The sequence below is a fragment of the Sinohyriopsis cumingii genome, chromosome 15, assembly GCF_028554795.1.
Source record: "Sinohyriopsis cumingii isolate HCF-2022 chromosome 15, ASM2855479v2, whole genome shotgun sequence".
Taxonomy (NCBI): domain Eukaryota; kingdom Metazoa; phylum Mollusca; class Bivalvia; order Unionida; family Unionidae; genus Sinohyriopsis; species Sinohyriopsis cumingii.
Genome location: NC_142975.1, coordinates 102,426,046 through 102,446,026, shown reverse-complemented (window position 1 = coordinate 102,446,026; position 19,981 = coordinate 102,426,046).

Here is a 19,981-nt window from a genome sequence, read left to right as displayed (position 1 = left end):
CCTTCATGATTCCTTCGAAAGTAATGATTTAAGCTTGCGAAGCAGGCATAGACGGCACAAACCGCTTTCAGATTCCTAACGAAACCGTCTTTAGCAGTATATATTAGTTTGGAGCCAATTGTGACAGTGGATAACACGAGGACTGTAATCTTGGAGGAATCGCCGCCTCTGTGAAGAAGCTATGCTGATTAAGCCGCAATTCTAGAGGTTCACTGAACCCAACTGTTGTGGCCATAATTGGATTATGAGAATGAGATGAGTGGTAAAGGGCCTGACACTGTATACAGCTTCTGGTACAATTCGGAAGTTAAAGGTGTACATGAGAAAATGAACCCACCAGGAGTGGAATGTGTGAAATTGATATATTCGTGACTTCTGTTGGACTAGTCCAGTGTAAAAGGCACATTTTGTTACTGAGCCCAGGTGTATTCAAATACACTAGATGTTTTTCCAACAGTTAGAAAATGACTATGTTACAGAGAGGTGTAGAGATCATAAAGATTTGGGGGAGGACTCAATGTCCAATGACGTGGATGATTTCTCCAGGTGGTTCTAAATGTTGTGTACCCCAACCAGAATCTGGCATGTTCACGAACATATTGGAGTTCGGTTTGGAATATACATGGTGACCCCAGACAAAACCCTGTATCGATCCATGAACCCTAAAAGGTAGCGTTAAGAATCGAATACTAAGGGAATCAGAACTGAAAGTAAATGCCTGTGCAATTGTTACCTTGTATGAAGGAGAAACTGTAAAGGACGCATAAGAAGACATACCAGATCAACTAGAACCATGGGGTGAAGTTACGGCAAACAGACATATAGTTGGGCATGGCGGCACATATATTGTATACAGGAAGATCCCGGGAAACCCCAATATGTACCACGGGAAGAAGCTACTGGCAAGTTTGTGCCGAAACGTTAACCTAGAGTTGACATTTAATTGAGATGCAAAGGCGAGCAACTTTGATCACTTGGTCGTCCGGTACTATTTAAGCGAAGAGAGGAAAAGTAAATTATAACCGATAATCAATGTCCTTAAGGAAAAGTAAATTATAGCCGATAACCAATGTTCTAAAGGAAAAGTAAATTATAACCTATACTCATTGTCCCTAAGGAAAAGTAAATTATAACCGATAATCAATGTCCTTAAGGAAAAGTAAATTATAGTTGATAACCAATGTCCTTAAAGAAAAGTAAATTATAACCGATAATCAGTGTCCTTAAGGAAAAATAAATTATAACCGAAAGTCAGTGTCCTTAAGCAAAAGTAAATTATAACAGATAATCAATGTCCTTAAGGAAAAGTAAATTATAACCGATGATCAATGTCCTTGAGGAAAAGTAAATTATAACCGATAACCAATGTCCTTAAGGAAAAGTAAATTATAACCGACATCACTGTCCTTAAGGAAAAGTCAATTATAACCGATAACCAATGTCCTTAAGGAAAAGTAAATTATAACCGATAACCAATGTCCTTAAAGAAAAGTAAATTGTAACCGATAATCAGTGTCCTTAAGGAAAAATAAATTATAACCGAAAATCAGTGTCCTTAAGCAAAAGTAAATTATAACCGATAATCAATGTCGTTAAGGACTTATATAGCACAAGTCATCATGGTGTTCATGCTATCAACATTTCTATTATGACATTGGTGCTGAAAGTCTCACAAATATTGCACATTGAACTGGAAGTAACCTCCAAACTATATGTAACTGCAATTTATTTGGCTTTTCATTCAATCGGAAAATTTTCAATTTACCAAATTTTACAATTTTCATTTTTATTTCTTTGCTTGTTGTGTATAAAACCAGTTAAAATCTATTTACGAACTAATCAGGGTAAGGGAGGCAACTCAAAATAGAATACCTACATATAAGCGATGCTAATTGATGAATGTCACAATGCAAAATGAATTCCACTTATTCGACAAGCACCTGACGTTGAAACCCACCCTTAAACACCACAACTTATTAATATATTAGTAAAACACAAACTGACTATATTTTAGCACAACATGTTTGGAACATCCAACGGTGAACAGATGTGCATATTACGTTCACTCACACACATCAGAAGCGTTACAAACCTATTAACACTGAAAGCTGACCATATCAATAAAATAATGCATACAAATAAACTTAATATTGTTAGCATAGTCAAACAAGGAACCAGAAAGTATATGGTAGCATAAATAAAAGAGAGACTAATTATACAGTACATTCAGTGGGCAGCTAATCGGAGCGTATTAGAAACGTTTTGCCTGATTCGTGTACAATCAACAGGAGCGATTTGACAAAACTGCACACTATGGTTCTAGTTTGAATACCATTTTTTCAATAATCATATGGGTACTAGCGCTAAAATAGTGTCTAAGGCATAACAATAAATGGCGTTGCTACTAGACAACACCCTAACAGTAGTGTCTAAGGCATAACAATAAATGGCGTTGCTACTAGACAACACCCTAACAGTAGTGTCTTAGGCATAACAATAAATGGCGTTGCTACTAGACAACACCCTAACAGTAGTGTCTAAGGCATAACAATAAATAGCGTTGATACTAGACAACATGCTAACAGTAGTGTCTTAGGAATAACAATAAATGGCGTTGCTACTAGACAACACCCTAACAGTAGTGTCTTAGGCATAACAATAAATGGCGTTGCTACTAGACAACACCCTAACAGTAGTGTCTTAGGAATAACAACAAATGGCATTGCTACTAGACAACACCCTAACAGCAGAACAAGAAGGTTCATCTTCATCAAGATTAAAAATGAAGATGTAAAGGTACCATCTTAAGGGTTTGGAAGTGGAAAATACATAAAAATGCTTGACAAATACCAATACAGTTGTAAATATGATACAAATAAATGACTGTGCAAAATAAACATTTGAAATTGCTGAATATAACATCATACAACTCTCTTCACGCATTAATATTGATTTGCATAGTAAATAACAGGAGCATATAAAAGGATCAACTAATCATTGTGTTGCATTCATTCGTTAGACTGCATATATACTTGTTTATTTTTGTGACCTGTTTCTGTTTTATTGGTAGTCTAATTTATGTTGGTCAAGAAACATAAACTGTTAGATCTCGTGATCAGTGTTCTCAAATTATATTAATTCACATCATTTCGAAACTGTGCTCTTTTTCTATAAAAGTAATTTTCTAGATTGATATTTGTATACCACCAGAGGGATTAGCAGCATATGCTTATTCATTTAGTATGTAAGAAAAGCTATTTTCAGTCATATAAGAACCTTAGACAAAGTTATGTATGATTGGGCTTTTATTTGTACATATTGCCTCTTACTGGATTGCTAAGGTACATAAAATGAATAGGTTACGTAAGATGGTTGCCTTGTTTAACTTTCTTCAGCATTAGTCCCTCGTTATCTACCTTGTGGTCCTGTTTTCATCAGGTGATGTTTATATTGCTAACGCGGCAGATAGCGCACATCTTCCCAATTGACACACTGTTCAGATATGACATTACTGTATTTTGAATCATTTTAAATACTGAATATGTCAAATAATTCGCTGAAATACACAAAAAGGTAATGTGGCAAAGTCCTTGCCTATGATCGTTCATTACAATATCATACTGCTTTGTTCGTTCTGATGGTGTACATGTCATGACCTAAGCAAAGTGACAACTTTGCAATTTTTCCAATGATTCAGAAAGGAGTGGCGGTACATTTAAACATGAAACTGTATTTGGAAACATACTTTTTATAACTTTACAAAATTTATTTCCTTCATGATCTGTTTTGATTAGAAAGCATTTTTGACTTTCTTAGATTTTACGAAAGTTCCTCTGTGAAAACTACAATAATCATTTTATTAACTTCTAGAATCTCTTGAGTTATAACATTATAGGTTTACTAAGATCCGACACCAATAAAGCCGTAAAGAGCAGCATTGATCATTCACAAAATTTGTTCCTGTGATTGTTTTAATACCCGTTTAACATATAGGTGTTGCTATGTCCATCATTGAACATTCTGAAGGATCATTTTAGGTCATTTGACAGTTAACTTTCCTTCCGACTAACACTAGATTATCATTCATTATTTTCCTGCTGGCAAATGTTGGATCCTTTTCCAAGCTATGTATTTCTATTTATTTTACTTTTTTTAACCGTTTAATGTTTCCTTATATTCTTGACATCTTTTCCGAACACACCGTGGTTAATTTTATAAATAACTCATGTTTAGAATCTTTATTGAACGTATTGTCACATGGTTATGTTGTTTGAATAAAAAATCTCTGTGAAAGGTTCTAAAATTTAGTCAGCATTTTCATTTTTAAATGTCTGAAGTTAATGAGTACTTGATCTTCCATTTTAATGGTATTGGCTTTATAATGTTTGATGAAATGTTTGTGTTATAGGTCATTATTCACGTGGAAGAATTGAGGTAATGGAGGAAGAGAGCTAATTTGTATATACCAAAGTATGCCCAGTTGCAATAATGTCATGGATATTTAACACCATTCCATTCACCCATTCCATTTCTGTATTGCTATGCCATCTGAAGTGTTTCACTTTCACATATATACAGAATGTTCAGTTTTAGAACTGTTTATTTTTTATACACTATGAAGGTCATTGGCTTGAATTATTCTTAATCACTGTCAATTTTATATGACTATCGATATGTATTTTTTTATTTATTTTGTGAGTTTCACCTTTGAAACTTTATGGAAGAGTGTAGATAAACATTTTCTCCACGTGACTTCTGTTTAAGTCTTTAGGTCATAAACAAGATATTTACGAAGATTTGAGTCCAAGGCTTAGCTAGTTTACGAGTTTGTAGAATTTTCAAGTATAAATCCAGAACATACTGTTGCCGAAGGTCAATGGGGATGAGTGAAAAATAGGATGTTGATAAACAAAATAAATGAATCATGCTGTAGATCAATATCGGAGACTGTTTTGAGTTTACATCGTTTTGTGGGGGTCTTCGTTTTCGCCGTAAATGTTTGGTTCCAAAAAGGAATATTTTGTCCAAGATATCATTTTATGCTAGTTTGGACTGTCAAAATGCGATGCGACAGGAGAAAAACGAGTATGCACACGTTCACGGTGATCGTGATAGTGTTTCCACTCTCATTGCATCTGTTTTACCTCGACCTTTCTATTATTGTAATAGATTTAAAGTTTCTTGTCCAGATTGTTTTATATTTCTTAATTTCTAAGACAGGCTATTCCAATGTTACATCATTCAGATTGCATTACGTCGTATATTTAATCACTTTATAAGACAGGTGCAACTAAACTGAATAACTGAGTTATCTCTTTCAAAATATTCCTTTAATATGTTGATATAGCATAGTTGTTCCTGCACTCAATACAAGGCCGTGTTCTCGACCTGTTATAGATATAGACATATTGGCAAAACTTATTCAAGATTTATCAGAAATAATTATCTCATCCTAAGCGCACTTATTGGTGATAGCAATGGCTCGTCATTCGTGATTGCGACAGGTTGAAAACTACGCAAACTATAAAAAGAGAGCAATTCCAACTGGTCTGATCTCCAACCCTTCCTTCCTGAGATTTGAAACAAAGATTAATAATAATGAGAATTGCACACTCTCTCTCTAGTTTAATGTTTTTCTAACCCGAAGCTCAGTGATTGTATTTCAACCCTTAATCTTCAGTGTATATCTACATTTGGTTTTCTTCACTCGGAACTGCCATTTCCTTCTCTCTTCCTCTCTCTCTCAGAATTTCTCTGAATTTGTATCTCCGTCCTTTAATTATGTAGATATTGCTTTCTTTACACAAAATGTTTCGAAATAATATAGAAGTGCACTTAAGTCTGAAAGCAGCTAATAATAAGGAATGAACAGGATCTCCACCATTGTGGCAACAATTAGAGGGTAGGAATGAGGGCAGACCAAACTTCTTACATTGCATTAATTCATGATACATTATATCCAATCAAACACACTCATTCCTAGAGAGACGCAAATACCCTGTTAGACACAATCCCTTAAAAATCTACCAAGAGTAAACATAAATTATAAGTTACAGAGGTAATCAAAAGCCCCACCTATTCAGGAGAAACAATGCAATAACAAACCCCGAACCGCGGATCAGCAGTTTGCCTAAAATTAACCTGGATGCACTTTCAATTGCGTTAAACATAGCCGAGCTATGTGGGCAAATGCCAAAGTCTGTCTGAAAGAGAGCCTAAGTTAAAGAGATACGCATAAATGTACACTGAGAGATTACAATCATCAGAAACATTGTACAAAACAGCAGTGATAGCGATCCTTGAGCGATCCACTGCGTCTTCTGATTATTATATGGGGAAATTATTTATAGCAGATTGAGTCTTGCTCCGTAGCTTTTAGGGTTTAACATCATGTTTCAGTGCATAGTAGGCTATTTATAGAGCACAGGAGAACTGTCAAAAGAAAACCCCGGAGATAACCCCTTTAAGAACCACCACAGACAAATGATATACTAGCAGTTTTCTCACATAGCCGTATTGACCGAGCCCAAAGCTAGAAATCTAGAACCCACGTGTTAGATATATATATATAAAGTCTCGGATTCGGCCAATGTGGATATGTGAGAAAGCTTGCCAGTAGGTTCTCGAGGGTCGGTGTTTCTTTCCGGTGATTTTCCGGGTTCTTCCTCCACCATTAATACTGGTCGCCATGTATAGTCTATCGCGTGCTGAAAAATGGCGTTAAACCCTACAACAACACCAACAACAACAACATCAAAATCATATACAATGAATCACTCACACATATGAAATTCGAAGACGTAACAATGCAGTATTTACACTTATATTTAGCAAGAAATAGAGGAAGTATTGAACATATAATTTAAACGATACCTGCATTATACTTGCAATGCAAACATGGAAATTAGTATTTTTCATATAGGCCATACTTTGCTACAATAATATGTCCAATTTCATATTTTGTATTACAACGTGTTATGATATCACGTGATTCGGATTGTTGCGAGAAAGCCCATGATATTTTTGCGCAGTATTTCCTTTATTTATCGGCTGAGATCACTGGTGAACATGTGTAATCAACGTTCTGGAATTTTTTTCTTCTTCCAACTACTAATAGGAACAGTTTGTTGGTCATTTTTCTATTCGAGTCACGGAATGACTTGAAAAAATGGTCATGTCTGACTGAAAGTGGACTATGAATACAACCAGCAGCTCGTTGCGTCACGTTTATCATATCATGAATGAAAAATTGCGTACACTCCATGACGAGTATAATAACATCAAGTAAAACTAAAGGTATTCCTCGGTTGATATCGCATGTGGCGGATAGTTGGTGGTGTAGGTATGCTTATAGCATGGAATCCCTTCTATACAAAAGCGTGATTTAAATGTCAACTTATAAAGGTAAATAATCTGACCGTTGTTAACATAATAATATAGACATATGCATATACTTCCATGCCGTACTTGATATTCTTCCCTGATAGTAAAGGACAGCTATGACGCCTCTAAAAGGCATATAAAAATACCGCTAACATGTACGAGACCTTGCTAACTATTCTATCATACAAAATCAAGGAGTTATTTATACCTTATTGAAGGAGAGAATAATTTACATTTATGCAGACATACAAGCTATATACATCATTATGACTGTGTACAATATGGACATAAGGCTAAGCGCTGAAATATGTTCCAGTCATATATGCAGTATTATTATTATGCTGACGAAGATTGACACTAGGTTTGAAAGCCAAAGGCTTTTTCCAGAAACATCACAACACATTTTAAGATCTTCCACGTGTGATGCCAAAAAGCAAAATACAGATGCCCCCAGTGATGACACCAATATAATGATATCTAGGACAATCCCATCAACTGACACCATCAAGCAAACTGATCATATTGCGTTAACTGTTACTGAGAAAATGGCTGAATATTTCAAGCCTCATTACAAAATCATCAGGAGAAACAAAACCTTTGATGGTCTTGTTTTAGGGCACTGTATAGAAAAATCGTTAGAGGAATAGCATGCTTCTTACATTGATACTGACAATGTAATATAAGCCATTCCATGATATTTATCTCAAGACCGTTAAAACGAAGAATTGTCTCAAAGTTGGATCAGTTGAACAGATGAGCATCTTAATAAAATATTATTATTAAAATTATTATTATTATTATTATTATTATTATTATTATTATTATTATTATATCTTCTCAAAATATATTTATCATTTTATATACAGTCTCTAGCATTCAAAGAATTCATAACACATTCATATTTCTATATTAGCTGTTTCTATTTTCAAGGAGTTTATAAGAGATCCATGCCAGTCCCTATATTCATTCAATATTTCAAGGACTTATAAAACACACTAACAGTCTCTTTAGTGTCTCTTTTTACAAAATGTGTACAAGACATCCGTATAAGTCTTTGTGTTGTCTTTATGTTTCTAATTTATTTTAGAGCATTATATCAGTCTCTATGTTGTCTCTATCTTTTCAAGGAGATGAGATACCTGTTTGAGTTCTTCTCTAATTGTTGTCTGTTTTGAAATGATAGCACATGATCAAGACTTCTGAATGTCCTGAATTTCTTTCTGAATTTTGCTATCAACGCTGGGATTCTTGCAAAGTTTGCACAGATCTGTTAGTTTGGTTTGAACCTTGGTCCACTTTATTTGGAAGTCTTGTTCACTCATCTTAGTCGAGTGAGAATGTGCTAGTTCATTTCGTTGTGTACACAAATATGTTATCAGTTGTTTCTCCTGCTGACCAAGTGAAGGATATATGTTATTCAGAAGAGCGGATGCAAGAGTAATGTCATATTTAGTTATATCTGTCTGTCCACTTGGTGGGAATATCATATCCACTTGATCTTGAGTCAATACCTTCCTCTTCTGTAGCTGTAAAATCTGAGGTTGATTGGATTTCATATATTGATCAAGCGTGCAGTTTGGGTTTAAAGCAGTGGTGCAACATGTCAAAAGCTCTCTGAGAACGTTAGATCCCACATCTAACACCAGGGAAGAAATCCTTGTGAACCGCTCACTGGGTAGAGTTGCATGTTGTGGAAACACACTGGCAGGGACGTAAATATCCATTGACTAGTTTATACATGTTTTGCAAATAGGCTTATTGACATAAGTTTAAGGAATCGTTTGGAATGTACAAAATCTCATTAGCTGAACGACAAGGTTTCAGTTGTACAAGTATCATTGACACTGACGTATGTATTCATTTGTAGCGGCATGATTTCATCTGGCTTGTTGCCACACAAACTGTTATATCAGAATAATGGTAACGCATTTCTCTGCAAGCTATTAAAGAACACACTGAAGATAAAAATCATTCATCTTGCAATACCCATGATAGATCAAAATGCAACACTGAAAAGACTGCAAACATTACACAACTGGAAGATTTATTCTCATATATTTTGAAAGTTTTCCCCTTTACGAAACATACATGTCCGTCTACAGAAATAAATTTGAAAGGATAGCAATGGTACAGTATTTGATAATCTTCTCATAATGTTGTAATGCATATTATGCAATTGAATCACGCAATGCAATATTTGCAACTATGTACCTGTATCCGATCCTCAGGGCTGGTAGTTATAACAATAATAAATTGTGTTAGGGATTATATTATACATGGAGCTTATATTGTTAATAACGAGTGGAACTATCTAAACGATTAAACGAGCAATATTCTCAAATCCAAAACAAAATTTAAAACCATGCGAAAATCCAATAATTGTAGATGTTGAAGATTCTAAAATATTATAATTTTACAATAAACTTCATAGCATCTGCTTGAGAACTGACATTATTACAAATTCAGAAGCTTCTGCAATATTGTAAAGTTCCCTTCCCAATGACTACCACATATCATCTGCTCTTTCACTCGTAAGTAATATAACAATTGGCTCTAATGCTAAGCTCATCTTAGAATAAAGATGAGGTGCAGGATACAATCTTCGTAAAATTTAATGTAATATAAATATGATACATGCTTTATAAATACTCACTCTGCTTCTTGTCCTTCTGAAAAAAAAGCAGTAAAGAAAGTTGCAAAATCAACAGCGTATGTGACCTTTTCATTACTAGAAAGATATATAACCTAATTTAAATCAATGTGTTGTGATCTGAATCAAGAATTAAAAATAAATGCCATAAGGTATATTGTATCATTGCTGTAAGAATAAATGTGACTAATATATTTTACGAACTATTGTATATGAAAGGCAATAATATAATATAAAAGCGTATATCTGAACCAAGACTAATGCTAGCAATGTCATTGTGGATAAATAATACATTTATTCAAGTTATTGTTCCTAAGATTTCAACGCCATTTCTCACTGCAGATAGTGGTTACATGGCTATCAGTAAAACTGGTGGAAAAAACCCCCAGAAAAATACTGGTAAAATGACTATCGGCTAATATGGGAAGATACTGACATTGTTACATAGCCGTATTGGCCACGCCTGAGACTAGAACACAGACGGACAGAGATGAGATGGCAGTGACTAGTTCAGACAAGCACTTTAAATCACTTGGCCACCTGAGGCTCGGTTTAGTGAATACAAATGACATCTACAGTCCAAACAAGTCATAATGACAAATACAGTGTATTTTAACATGAGTGTTATAACTATCAATGTATATCTTGGCTTTATTTAGAATAGTGAATTAATATAGATAAACACATGCTACTGGATACCTGCTTAGTTTACCCCCACGCCATTTAACATAGAAATGATATCATTTTTCTACACAATTTAAATAAAATGCTTCCAAAGGCGGACTTCGAAGCTCGACTACATTTGAAAACTAATTGATTATTATTATTATTAACATTAGTAGTTGTATAGTAGTAATAGAGGAAAAAAGAGAAGAAGAAGTTCAGTATACACTTAGATATATGTAACACTGAAAATAATGTAATAATGGATTTCACGTTCTGAAGCCTGTGTGAATACATCAAATCTTGAATGATCATCATAAACATCTATGCAACATATCTCTTTTTAATTATTTTCTACTTCTAGTGTATACAAGCTTAAATATGCATTTTAGTGCTTGAGCCATCAACTGTTATATTAATCTACTCGTTTGGTACATATTCGATTGCACTATATGTCACTAGGGAAAGCTTTGATATTCATTTGTGCTTGAAATGTAGGTATCTAAATTACGTTCGACAATTTACATTATTTTATACAGGAAAGAAAACATTAATTACCTCCCAGAATCCTAAAGGTTCCACTGACTCCACACAGTGAGCTTCTTTGTGTGTGCTGCATCCCAATTCATCATTAATCCGCAGAGTACTGACTGAATGCAGGCATTCATTAGTCAGTGGAGATGACTCTTTGCACTTGATGCAGATCTCGAGTTCAGAGCCAGGGCACAAACAGTCTGAAATTTCAGACAGAGCAGTGTACAACTCATCTCTTATAGCCATACACTGAGAGAGATCAGGGATCCGTGCTCTCTTTGTGAATCTGATCACAGTGACACGGATAACAAAGTCATTTAGTCATATAAACAGTTGTTGTTGCTCATCAAGTCTAAATACACAAAGTCCTCGAAGAAGGAGGTAGCTATTTGCTGCCTTCGCTGGCGCCCATTTAGACAAACACGTAGCAAGAAGGCGGTGGAACACTCCAACATGTATGAAGCTGGTCTTGGAGAGAAAGCATAGTGTAGATGTTCTAGTTGTATCTTTATTCTGCTGCAGTTTCTTCACCTCTTCAGGTGCATACATACAGGGTAACCAGTAGTAATGCTCCTTAATTAATAAAAATAATCACATTTCAATTATGCAAGAAATTTAGGATCAATGGAACTAACCAGACATATCCCACGTGATATATATATATATATATATATATATATATATATATATATATATATATATATATATATATATATATATACTGAAAGCGAAAACACATCTTCAATAATACATAAATATGTGAATCTTATTGATAATGGACTTGATTGTGCATCAATAGTTTGATTCCTTTGCTCCTCTGCGCTCATGGATTTAAAACCATCATCCATCACGTACAAGTATTGCTAGTACCTCATTCCAGGTTGATGGATATATCCTTCCGGTCTGTTTCTTTTCCAGAATATACAATATTAGCCCCATATTTGAGTTGTTAAGGTTACTTTGGTATAACTTAGAAAAACTTGTCCTGCAATCTATTTTAAATACATAAAACTGCGTTAGCAGTCTCTTTTACACAAAACTCGCAAAATTGGTATGGACAGGTCACGTGCATAGCAGGTATTAATTTATGTTTATGAAAACTTAACTATGATTATGAGGTTATTGCTTACCTTATGGTATACAAGAATCGTCTTTTTTTGTCCAATAACATTATATTCCAGAACAAATAAATAGTATATATTATAACATTTTCACCAAAGTATCTAACCCTAAAGTTTTATTTTAATAGCTAATACTTTAAATAGGAATTATTCAGGTTGTCAGATTTTAATTCAAAGTCGTGATTCTAAGTAAAACTATTAGATAGCATCGTCTATCATGAATACACATATGATAAAAATAGCCCTTTTCAGGGCTAACCAAAACTCTAGAAAAGAAAAAACTATTAAATTTGCCAATGTGGAAATGTGGAGTAGTGTGATTATAAACATTCACTCCTTTTCCTGATGTATTTGCGTGTGTTTGTGTTTGTAAGGACTCAAGTACGTTTGTGTGAATATAAGATTATTAGGGTTTGTAAGCTGTGTGTGGTTATTAAACCTTCCCTTCTGTGTGGATGGTATGTTTGGCTTTTTTGTTTTTTTGTTGGTTTTTTTTTTTTTTTTTTTTTTTTTTGCTGCTTGGCGTGTGTGAATAGTAGATTATTGGACGGAATGGAAGCTCGCAAAATGGGGGTTGAGCTTCCAAGACTTTACAGGCGACGATCGACATCCACATTAGATTTTGATTCATTATTACCAATATTGTTTCCTTCTGAGACCGGGTCTGAGGGTTTTGCATTTCAACGACCTTACATTTGCTACCTTTAAAGACCAAGGTAGTTTGGGTTGTGCCAATATTGCCATGCAGTGGTCATTTATTTTCTGTGACATTTTAGTCAACGTTGTGCAGTGGGCCCGATGGTTTGGGCTATTAACCACCTTATATTTCATTAATTTGGGACCTATGTACCTCAATAGTCGTACTTGTTTTTACTTATTCTATTTTAGTCCGCCTTGTTCGTGGGACTAACTGTCGGGCTATTATTCTAACCACCTTTTATTTCATTACTTTGGGTCCATAACTTTCTTAATAATCTTAATTGTTTGTATAGCATCTCATTATTTCTGAAACTGTACCTATTATTATTTTACTCAGCCCATCAACGGGATACAAATGTCTTGTAATTTGTATTTGACTTAGGACATCTAAATGTATACTAATTGAAAATAATTTTCTTTCTTTAATAGCACAAAACAAAAAGAAAAAATGAAACATTCTGAATACCATTATCAGTTGATATTTATATCCTTCTCTATAATATTATTGATGTTACTTATCTAATGGCAACTTCGGCAGAATCCCATACAACCGGTGGTAGTATGAGAGGCAGTTGCCGTTGAACAATCAATGTTATGTTTCAGTCGGCGCACTGGAAAACCGGGCCCAATTCGGTCCGGTCCCTCGAGTCTTTCATCGATTGTTTAGTTCATCCTGCCCCTCTATCAAACCCCCACATTGCATAGGGCACAGCCCATAGTCTGGTTTAGGAGTAGAACTCCGGTTGCAGATTTGAGTGGATTCGTAAACATAATTTCCAGTTTTAATATAAATACTCCTCTACTATTAAATTGCCACCTTAGACTTAATTTCAGAGATTGGTGTCACCCTGAATGGGGCTGTTTTCATTGTTTTGGCAATGTCTTAATGTCTGGAAAGGTGTCCCTAATTCGGCGAGGAATAGAGGTGAATTTTCTTAAAAAAAGATAACTCCTTTGTTTCCATTCTACAATCAATCTACAAAACCTATCTTTTCATCATGTCGTTGTTGTTGCTGCTGCTGCTGCTGCTGTTATTATTACTGGAGTCTGTGCTTCACTAACCACTTTTCTTGCTCCCTTTTCATTTCTTCTCTAAAGACTTGTTATGTTAGATCTTCTGCTACTTTAAGCATCCTGACATTTTCTACATATGCTGCCTTTTGCATCAGGTTCTGCCTTACACGACGTAAATGTACGCTGGCTTCGTTCAGCATTGTTAATTTCGAAGGCATGTTCACTGGTTATCAAGTCAACAATGGATGGTGAATTTAAATTTAAGTCGCTTTCGCCAATAAAGCATACGCAGAGCGGCCTTTTAAATTATTCGCAAGGGAAAGAAAGAGAGCCTCATCCGCAGCGTATTTATGTACACGGAGTGTGTTTTTTGAATTAGTCCGATTCCAGAACATTTATACCACATGAGACATACGGTGGGTGGGATTAGAAACACATGTGCCCATCGTCGTAGTCTGTATCTATCTCTAAGACGCTTATTGGTAATAACAATCAATTCATCGTCCTACCCCTGTTCCGTACTTACACGCTCATTGTAGCCCCTGTTAATTAGAACGAGTTGGAATAGTTCCACATTCGTTTTTGTTTTGTTGTCAGAGCAAACACGAGGAGAGGAACTCGGCAAGAGACGAAAAGTGTCAACTGGTGTGCCAAAACCCTGGGTTGTACTCTAATACAATTTAATCCAGTTACTCTAATGGACAATTTGAAATGTTAATAATGTGTAAGCCACCTGTGCAATCCATAAAGTCAAACAAATTTATTTTACTATTCCATTCATTCTAATTTGAATTTAGTGTACAAGTGTACCATAAATTTGCAACATAATCCCCATCAGTTCATTCTAATTGTTTTTGTATCACCCAGAATTACAGAAGGAATATAATTTGATGGTGGTGGATCAAATTTTGTTTATGAATATAAATTATCAAAAGAAGCCTTTAATAGCAAAAAATAAAATTCCCATACATTCAGGCAATCTTAGTCATACATCGAATCTTTTCACTCCCAGATCGCTGACTTCAGATCTTCTTCCGGACGTCGATAATTATAATCGGTACAAGTTCAAGTTCGGCGGTAGCTATAATCCTGAGTTTCTGAGGTGGCTACCTCTTTTCAACAAATTGCGCCTCCCGTCCGACTACTGGAATTCTTCATATTCCTCCTTGGAACTTCTCACAGGCCAATTGTTACTCGGTTTCATTCTCTCCCATATATCCCGTTGGGTGCCTTCTTTGCTCATAGATGGTCGAAGTGGGGTGCCACTATTCAAAACCGGTGTTATTCTTTGCCGAAAATTAATCTGCGGTTCTATAATTGTTTCTTTATATTTATAAAAACAATGGTAAATAACTCAGAGTGTTTTGTAGTTAGTATGAAATGGGATGGCCACCTTATTCCGAAGCATGCTTTCCACGTCCCGTATCCACGTTAAATTAATATTCTTGATTAGTCATGAGCTACACGTTGGATCAAGTGGTTTCGGCCTTTGTATGAAGTCTTTGCCCTGAATCAATGGAATCCTGAATGAATCGAATGAACTGAATGAATCGAATCAGAATAAATGAGTGGGATGGTCAGACTGACTGACTGAATGACACCATATGGCATGCAATATGGGTTTAATTCAGCACTGCGGTCTTTTTAATTACTCATGGTGGAAGGAAGAAAGCCTCCTCCCCAAACCCGTTTATGCACACAAAGTGTGCTACTTAGCTAGTCCGATTCCGGAGCATTTATGCTCCATGGGACATACGGTTCGCGGAAATAGAAACACACATGCCCTTCGTCTTATTCTGTATCTAGTGTAAGACGCATATTGGGGATAACCACTCATTCATAACGCCACAGGCCTGTCCACCGTTCTACATGAGTAGAAGTTGAGGGTAATGGTTGTGGCAATGTTTTCTTGCTTTCTTTTGCGCTTCTGGTTACTCTTCTTTCTTTTTAATTTCTGTCTAAGGAGGAGTGCATTTCATCTTTTGAACCCAAGCTTTGACTTTTCTTTCGGGAGTGGGAAATGGGGTCAACATGGACCCTGCAATCTTACTATGGATGTGAGCCGCTTACGGTCTTTCTAAGACTTCTAGCGTGTCTTCTTTCTCTGGATTCCGTGTGGTTGCGTCTGTCTTGGTCACTGATGGTGCTGGTCGTAGCGATTAGTTAGTCATCAGGGTCTTGGAATATATCAGTGTCAGAGTCGGTTAAGTTGTTTCGTCTAAAGCTTTCTGGTGGAAGAAGTTGCACAACTTGACCGTACTGTTGTGAATTTTCCTTTTCTAACAAATAACTGCGATTCATTAATGACTGAAATTCATGTTTTAACTGTGACATTGGAGGTAAATGTGTGGTCCCCTGTTCTTACCATCGACGGAGTCGCATCCGCATTGTGTAAGGTACTAATGACAGTTTTTATCCTTCCATGAGATTCCAAAGTACACATATGACACCATTTAATAAAAGAGGTCATTTTTATTTTGAACCTAAGGATAAAAAACCTCTATCAGTTATCCCCAGTATTGATACGGTTAGTCCTTTGATCAAGGGACATATCACCATGGGAACAAATCCACCGCGTTGTACCAGCTTATTTGTGTTTTGCCTACAGGTATTTTCTTTTTGGCCATTTGTCGAAGAACGTGTCGATTCTTGGCTAAGTGTTCTGTTTCATGTTTGGGCAAAGTTATATTTCCTTTCAAGACATTCAGACAACATTCATAGACATTATCGATGAATTCTTTGGGGGCTGCTTGAATGAGTTGTTTTCACATGATTGGATGGGAGGTCTTTCCTTATTTCGTTATTTCGTGTTTGACAGAAGAGTGATGGCTTCTTTGTAGTTAAATATTGTTTTTGGTTCAGGAATAAAAAATACACCGAAGTCCATCGTTTTGCACAGGTCAATTTCATACTGGAGTACGTCTTCATTGATTGTCGGTAGGTCGTACCATCTTCATAACAAGCATCACTCGACGTTGAGGGGATAGTATGAAATCGTGACAGTTCTTGATTGAATAAATCCACTAAACTTTGTAACACTCCCGATCTCTCTTGGATTTTGATTTTAGGGGAGAGTTCTTTGTATTGTTGCAGCTGCGTCTAATGATGAAGATGATGATAATGAGTAGGTTGTCAGTGTTGCCAAAAGAAAAGTTCCTTTATAAACAGGTTTCCATTTTTCATCAAATTGGGAAAAATGCGTGTCCAATCGGATTTGGCTGGCATCTCCAGCAACCTCTAAGTGGAAGATGCTGATGCTGCTATTGGAGAAACGGTAACATAGGGTCGTGGTTTGGGTAAGTAAGGTTGCGTCCTGGTGGCCGCACTGCCTCTATTTCTGGTGGAAGCTGTTTTCATGGAACCTTTCTTTTTCCGAGGATGTGACCCGTTAATTCTACCAATGCCGGTCTTCTTTGAACGTTTTTGTTTAGCAGTGGTTTATATCTTGGGAGTGGTTTCTGGTATGGCACTAAGATTCCATTTTAAGAGGGAGCGAATTATGACACCATCTAGAGAATCTCTACCTCCAGGTTTTAAAATTATGTGATTTTTTGTTTGAGTTTGATTCTAGGATCTGCCAGTTGTAACAAAGTCATTTTATGTTTGTCAAGAAAGCGTTTGGTTTGATGAGGAATGTGAATGATGGCTTTAAGTAACTGACGTTCTGTCACCTTAAACCATCTTAAGACTTCTGTGAGACTGGTTGTTAATCAACAAGCATAATCTTGCGGGGTTTTCTTGACTGATGCCGTACTGGCAAGAATCAATTTGACTTGAGGATGAGACTGAAGGGAAGTCATGTTGACGATCTGTAAGACAAATCAGACGTTTCAGTGTTTTTTTTTTTGTTTTTTTTTTTGTTTTATTTTGAGCCAACGGGTATGCGTACAAGACTTGTCCACCTTCTTAGCACAGTCATGAAAAAGATTAGTACGTAATCGCAAACAATTGGTGTGGTGAGTTTTAAATTGACGAGTAAAGATGCGTGAGGTGTTTGAGTCAACTCTACTATTCGGCTAACACTTGCCCTTGATACATATCCCTAGGACGTTTAAACAACACTACCTATTGAGCATTGAGACAGATGATGTGATGGGCTTAACTTTATTCAAACAATTTTGGGTAATGTAAATGACACTTGTATAATGATGATGCCTTTTGTATGTAAACCAAAGTTTAATTTAATCTTCGTCTTCTCCTAGCATGTCGACGAAGATGACCAGATGTGTCAGACACGATCACGTATTCTTCGCAAGGAATGCCTGGCACATTGACGAAGGATTATCTTTGACTTTTTCAAAGGGGGTTGTAAGCCGATGGCCACTCTTTGTAAAACCAGACGATGCGTTGCGGTGGACGGTCCATCAAATGGGTTGTGCGCATGATCAATCGTTTCATCAATTCGATTTTGCCTGAACCACTCGGTCCATCAATCAACATGCTAAGGATGACGAAGAAACAGTGCCTCCCAACTGTAATGATCTCACTTTTTATCGATGACTTTGAAAGCAGATGAAGAGGTAGAAGAGACAGATGTAGCCATATCGAAGTATTCACTGGTTTGAGAATAATAGTGACAAGACAAGATATTTTATACTTTTCCAGACACGTTTCTTTACACACAAAAAAACACACATTGACGCTTAATAAAAAATAAAACTAAATGATTAACTAAATCAATAAAATAGGAATCAAAATGCTCTAAACGATCACAGTGGAGTATAAACAAGACAGGGTACAGCATTGTCGACGAAGGTGTGGTGTTCTAACATGTCTATGCACACTTTGTAATGTTCTTGGAGACACTTTGCAGAGTCTCCAATGTTCCTCATATAATGTCTCTTCGTTCATGTTGATGTCAACAACTGTACTATTGCTGCTATCCTGAATTTCTTTTTACTCTGCGTTGGGTTCTTCTGGCACTGTCACTAAAACGGGTTTAAATATTACATGGTTCACTGAACGTTTTATGTTATTAACACAAACTCTTTGGCATAATGAACCACTTCTTTCTTCTTGGCATCAAAACCAAGTTGTTTCCAGTCACGTACATTCATCCAGTGACAGTGTAACCAACAAGCTATACACACAACTTTGTAAACACCGTAAACGTTTACGAAGGAACTTTTCTTATAGCAGAGGTTGAGAAGTTTGGAAATGAAAGTACAACGCCATTCACATAATGAATCTCTCGTGCACAATTAAATGCACCACCATATTGTCTTTGTAGGTACTGTTTGTAAAGAAATTCTCCACAAGAGACGAAATCCCAGAAACTTTGTCAGTTACACGCACGCCACATACCGTCCGGATTCAAAGGAAAGCCTTTGTAAAATGGTTTGGGAATCCTCCAAAGTCTGAAACGTGTCATTGACTTCCTTTCAAGGAAGCTTTTGTATCACTTCTGATAAAGGCATATGCGTGGTAGTACAATTATATACCTATCTTGGGACCACCTTTGACGGTCCTTAATTATTCAAAAACTTGTCAAAAATTCAGAGATGATTTGATCAAGGTAGAGGATAATATTTGCCTGCTGCAAGGGTCATTTTCAAAAATGGTAATGCAATCTACTCAAGTAAATAGTCCAAAGAAGAATAATTTTAAGAACAAATTCTTGATCCAGAGAAATCTAACGAGTTTGTTAACTATTTTCGTTTTCCTCTTGTGAATTTCTCAACACAAAATGTACTGAAGTCACAAATTGTGAATTTACTCTTGCAGGTCCTAGCTAAACTGCCATTCAGATCTTCTCTTCGAAGTCGCTTTGTAATCCGTGAGCATTACTTTTCAAATTGAGTTTAGCATTTGACTCCAATGGGTCAATGGTGTTAGGTGACTCCTAGCAAATCTGGATCTTAAACATCATGGTAAGCAACTTGTGATAAACACTCAAATTACTTGGAACCAGCTAAAG